Source organism: Sciurus vulgaris (assembly GCF_902686455.1).
Source record: "Sciurus vulgaris genome assembly, chromosome: 17".
NCBI classification, from domain to species: Eukaryota; Metazoa; Chordata; class Mammalia; order Rodentia; family Sciuridae; genus Sciurus; species Sciurus vulgaris.
This window is the reverse complement of record NC_136478.1, coordinates 49,292,068-49,298,067: the sequence shown is the minus strand read 5'-3', so window position 1 is coordinate 49,298,067 and position 6,000 is coordinate 49,292,068.

Genomic DNA, 6,000 nt, shown 5'->3' with positions numbered 1-6,000 from the left:
CAAACAAACAAACAAACACCAAAAAACCAAACTTGGCTAGCATGAATCTTTGCTTTTGGTCAGACTAATAAAATGAGTATGCTCTTCTTGAAGCTTTACCACGACCACATGCTCTAGTTTGCTACAGAGCTGCCTGTATACAAGCCATGCAGAGTACTAGACCAGTCACACCCCCAGCAACCTAGAGAACAATAGTAACTACAATTATGACAACAGTGATGCCACTAACATTTATGCACACCTGCTATGTGCCAGGACCTGTGCAAAGAGCTCTACTAGTTCAAAGCTCATTAGTAAGTGGGTGATGCAGTGACTCGAACTTCTCAGCTTCTGGACATGGACATCAATGCGTGGAGAGGCTAGTCAACTGTCCATGGTCAGGTATGTGTTCTCAAACCAGCTTTTAACCAGGGCCATGCACGGCCCTGCACAAAGCTTAGGCACTGCTCTCTGAGGCTGCAATGAGGGGGCATTTATGAAAGTGACTCATTGTTCTCAGAAGAGTTGAACAGGTTGTGTCTTTCTCCCAACTTCTCCCACAAAGAACACCAAGTTCCTCATCACTCCCAAAATTCCAACTCTGTATGAGGCAAGCTTATTGACCTTAGTTAGACTCATGATTACACTTTGGTGCCTCGCAGTCTTTTTTGGCTGAAAATACTGGTTCTCAGGCTCACAGACTGCACATCAGATCCCCTGAATCTGAGCTCATCTCTCCACACACTTGAAACCACAACTTCATTATTCTTCACAGTCATTACTGCTACCTAACACCAAACAGCAACAGGTGTACCTGTTAAAATTTAAATACATGTAACCTTTAAAGCTGCCTCACAGGGTAGGCCCTATTATAATCCCACTTTACAGGTGAGAAAACTGAGGTCTTGAGAGGTACAGTCCCTTGCCCAAGGTCACTCAGCAAGTAAATAAAGCAGCCAGATTTGAACCCCAGCACATGGCTCCAGACTCTAAGCTTTCAACTGCTACCTTCCACTGTCTCTCTAACCCAGGTTTGGCATTTGCCCAAAAGATACTGCAAGTAATTGTTTGGCTGTTAACTGTGCCTCATGAGTCACTTATGACTCATTCATTCTTTTTTTTTTTTTTAAGTGGTAATGGGATTCTGAATCCCCAGGGTACTTTACAACTTAAGCTATGTCCCCAGTCCTTTTGATTTTTAATTTTAAGACTGGGTTTTGCCCTGGAATCACTATTTGACCCAGCTATCCCACTCCTGGGCATATACCCAAAGGACTTAAAATCAGCATACTATAGTAATACAGCCATATCAATGTTTACAGCAACTCAATTCACAATAGCTAAGTTATTGGAACCAATGTAGGTGCCCTTCAACAGATGAATGGATAAAGAAAATGTTGGACACATACACAATGGAATACTACTCATTCATAAAGAAGAATGAAACTATGGCATTTGCTGGTAAATGGATGGACTGGAGGCTATCATGTTAGCTGAAATAAGTCAATCCCAAAAATCAAAGGTGGAATGTTTTGATATGCAGATACTGACTCACAATAGGGAGGGGGTGTAGAATTACCAGATTGGTGGTGGGGGGGAGCGGGGGAAGGGAGGGAAATGGGAAAGACAGTAGAATGAATCAGATATAACTTTCCTATGTTCATATATGAAAATACAACCAGTGTAACTCCACGTCATGGAAAACCACAAGAAAGGGAAGTTATACTCCATGCATATATGATTTATATCAAAATACATTGTACTGTCACATATAATTAAAAAGAACAACAACAAAAGAAAAAAGACCGGGTCTTGCTAAGTTGCCCAGGCTGGTCTCAAACTTTCAATCCTCTTGCTGAGGCTTCCCAAGCACCTGGGATTACTGTTGTGCCTCCCCATACCTAGAAAACCATGTTCTGGGCTAAGGCAAGTAGAGGCAAGGCCCCTCCCCCTCCAAACACTTGCTGTAGGAAGACTGACAAATGCAAAAGCAACTTCATCACAGCATGGCCAGGGCTGCCATGGGGAGAGGAGGCAAGGACACTATAGTATGCCTGATAAAAAGCACCTATCCCACGAAGGCATTCCTGAGAGGTCACATAAAACTGTAAGGGGGTCCAAAACAGCCAGAAAGAGCTCAGAGTGGACACCCCCTGTCCTTGCCTGCCTCTAACATAATTGTCACCATGGCATTAATGTGTATTCATGAGTATTCCATGCATCCTAATCTTGTACCAAAGACAGCTTAGTAATAAATACTTTTTTAAGTAATACCAGCACATTTAAAAAAGCTTCACATAATGATGGCACCCCACTTTTTTGCAAAATAACTGGCATAAAATCTGAGACAATTATTCAGTGATATATGGTAACATCCATCTCCTCTTCTGGCTGTCATGGGTCACAGTGAGAAAGCCCAGGCTTTCCAGCCTGAGCTTGTTCCTCTGTGTACCTCCACTGCAGCCACATTCACAAGCAGCATTAATTAGAAGAGCCCTGAACTGCTACAGAGACTTTGCAGGTCAGGATTTCTGAAAGAGTCACAGACAGACCCCCAAAGAAGTGTACATGGTCTGTAAGTTGCTAAGCTGTTTAAGAGCAAGCTTTGACTCAGAATGGAGAGGTTGCCCCTTAGTAGTTAAGTGACACCGAGCAAGTGATTAGCAGCCCTGGGTGTTTTCATGGGCCAAACAATGTCCCACCTTACAGGGATGCTGCAAGGATTAAATGAGTTAGTTCAAGTACTTTCAAGCTGGGCACATAGTGAGTGTTCAGTATGTGTTAGCTATCACAGTCGATGGTACCTTGGACAGCACTAGACACACAGTAGGTACTCCGAGGCCCCAGAGGGCTCAGTCACCTGCCAAAGACAGTGGCCCAGCCAGAGAGAGGAGATGACCCGGAAGGCCTCTAGGACCAATGGGATTGTCAACTAGGCTATCAGACAAACAGGTAAACAGACCTGCCCTGAGGAAACCGGTTCTGCAGCCTCTCTCTGGCCCATTCCCAGAGTCTGCTTTTGATCTGGGAGGATTATTTTCCTGATTAAAAAGATACAGCTCCAGAGGTTCCAGAACAACTATGTCCCTCACAGGCCTCTTCCTACACTTGGGGTTAGGGTCCAATATTTGGCTGTAAACCATGAGTGACATTTTGCAAACTGATCACAACAGAGATATGTGTAAAACGCTGGGCAGACGGCTCCTCATGATGGCTAGATTGGTAAATGGATTCATGTGCTTGCAAACATTTACTGGCATGACTCTGATTACACCATTACATTCTATAGGGGGAGATTAATTAGGAAACTCTTGATTTCTGAGCCTTCTTGGAGTTAAGGATGGTCAATGACTCAAAAAGTGAAGTTTGGAAGAGTTGACTAAACAAGATAACCCTCTGCTCCAAGTCCTCCTTTTCTAAGTACCCATGTGCTAACTCTACTGACCCCCTCAACAGAAAAACATTTGCTGGTGTCCTTCAGAAAAGGGAGGTGCTACCACTGATGAAGGGCACTGCTTTCCTGGAACACTGACGAAGCTACATCAGTGCCATCAAGTCCCCTGAGTATACTGTACAGTAGAGCTCCAGACACAAAGCAGAGGGTGTGAAATAATAGTAATTATAATAACAGCTGGTATCCACTAATGTCACTACATGCTGTGCACGATTTTCAGAACACTGCAAACGTTATTTCATCCTCAGCACAGGACAAAGAAGCAGGTATTACTATCTTCACTTACAGATGGCAAAAGTCAAGTACAGAGAAGGTAAGTTATTTGCTCAACACTAAATTTAGTAAGTGGCTGGAATTCAGGTGATCAGGAACCAAATCACAGCCTTTTTTCTCTTCCAGTACTGGAGATTGAAACCAGGGCCTATCCCATGCTAGGTAAGTGACCTACCACTGAGCTACATCCCTAGCCCTCTCACTAAGTTACTGAGGCTGGCCTCGAACTTGCGACCCTCCTACCTTAAGACTCCTCGGTGGTCAGCTGAGATTACGGGAGTGTGCCACCATGCCTGGCCCTAATCAAAATTTTTAATCAGGAGCTACGCCAACAAAGTAGGAGTCCAAGTCAGTCCCACCAAAAAATCCTAAGCCATCACTATCACATATTAAGCACTCGCTCCATGGCCAACTGAGCACAGCGTTCGCCTCAACCTCCAAACAACCCGTGGCTGGCACTGTTGCCTGTATCTACTGAAAGATGAGAGGTGATGGGACTTGCCCTATGTCAGATGACTGGAAAGGATGTGGGGGTGGGAGATATAGGCTGCAGACCTCAAGACCCAAGATTACACCTCATGGGAACAGCTCGCAGGAGAAATTCTTTCATTATTAACCACGGTCAATAACCAGCTCTCAAGGACATTCTTAGCTCTTCCTGATCACATGCAATGAAGGCCATGTGTACTTGGCCACAGAGAAAAACAGAGCACAGAAGGAAACAGAGCAGAACCCCACACCTAAGTGTTCCAAAATCAAGGCCATGATCCCTTCCTCCGCCATCAGGCGCCTGCTGACCCCACCTGCTGCTCACACTAGAATGCTTTTCCCCTACCCACCTTTCTCTTCTCCCTAATTAACACTACCCACACTTCAACATCAGTCAGAAGCTGAAGATAAAGAGAGCTGAAGATAAAGAGATATCTCCTGGATGTGCTGTTAAGTAAAAAGAGACAAGTGCGAACAGGGTGTGGAGCAGGCTACCTTTTGTATGAGAAAGGAAGGGAAGATAAAAATAAATCCCTCTATTTGCTCACATTTGCAGAAGGGCACCCAAGAAACAATATAAATAATTACTTAAAGGGTGGAAGGACCAGGTGGGCAAGGAAAGGGGAAGCAGAGAGAGAGACCTCTCATTGTTCATGTCTCTACACACACACAATTGATTTCTGCTGTATATAACTGCATAGCTCTCTCTCTCTTTTTTTTTCAAGTGCCACAAGTAAAAACAAAGCAGGAATGATGAGAGGGTCACAGAAGGCCTGTGAGAGCAGATCTGAATAAATATATCCATCCCCGGAACTGCCAGATAAGTCCTGCCCCCACCCCTGCCATGGATTCCTGAGGGCAGGTCTGGACCTGCTCTGGCTGCCAGCCAGGGGCCTGCCCTGCAGCTGGTGCCCAAGCAACGCTTAGAGCCAGTGTGTAAGCAGAGGCAGCCACGGACCCACCTGCGGCCACACACCCAGGCTTGGCCTACAGCTTGCAGCTGGGCTCTGCCTGGGGTCAGGGGGTGGGGAGGGAACACAGGAGGCAAGAAAAGTGCTGAGCACCAACCACCTCTAAGAATCTCAGTGAAGACAAGTGTGGAGTGCAGGGATCAGCAACTGTTTTCTACAAAGGGTTGGAGAGTAAATGTTGTAGGTTTGGGGGTCATACTGTCTCTGTTGCAAATGCTCAACTCCAAAAGTCAGCTACAGACAAGATAGAAACAAATAAGCATGGCTGTGTTCCATAACACTTCATTTATGGATAAAGAAACCTGAGTTTCATATAATCCAATGTGTCACAAAGTCTACTTTTGATTGTTTTTTTCAACCTTGTAAAACCATAAAACCCACTTTTAGCTCTCAGGCCAAACAATAACAGGCAGTGGGCCAAATTCATCCCGTGAGCTGTAAAGTTTGCCACCCTTCGTGTAGCGTATGGCTTACAATGTTTATTTGCTTATATATAGGTACAGAATTTCTAAACAGAGATATAAAGAAACGGGTCACAGTGGCTGCTTCTGTGGAGGGCTTGGGTGTGGAAAGGAAACTGACTATTTTTAAATGTACCATGTGCAAATTAATTTAAATAACTTAATTTTTGTGATTAAAAATTTGTTTTGGTGCCAGACATTGAACCTAGGGCCTCACACATGATAAGCATGCACTCTCTACCACTGAGCTACACACCTGACCAAAATAATACAGTGTCAAGGCTAGTACTAAAGAGAAAGAAGGTCAAGCTTTTTTTAAAGGGTAAAGCCCAAGTTTTTGTAGAGACCACGGCCAAATTCCTAGCTCAACTCC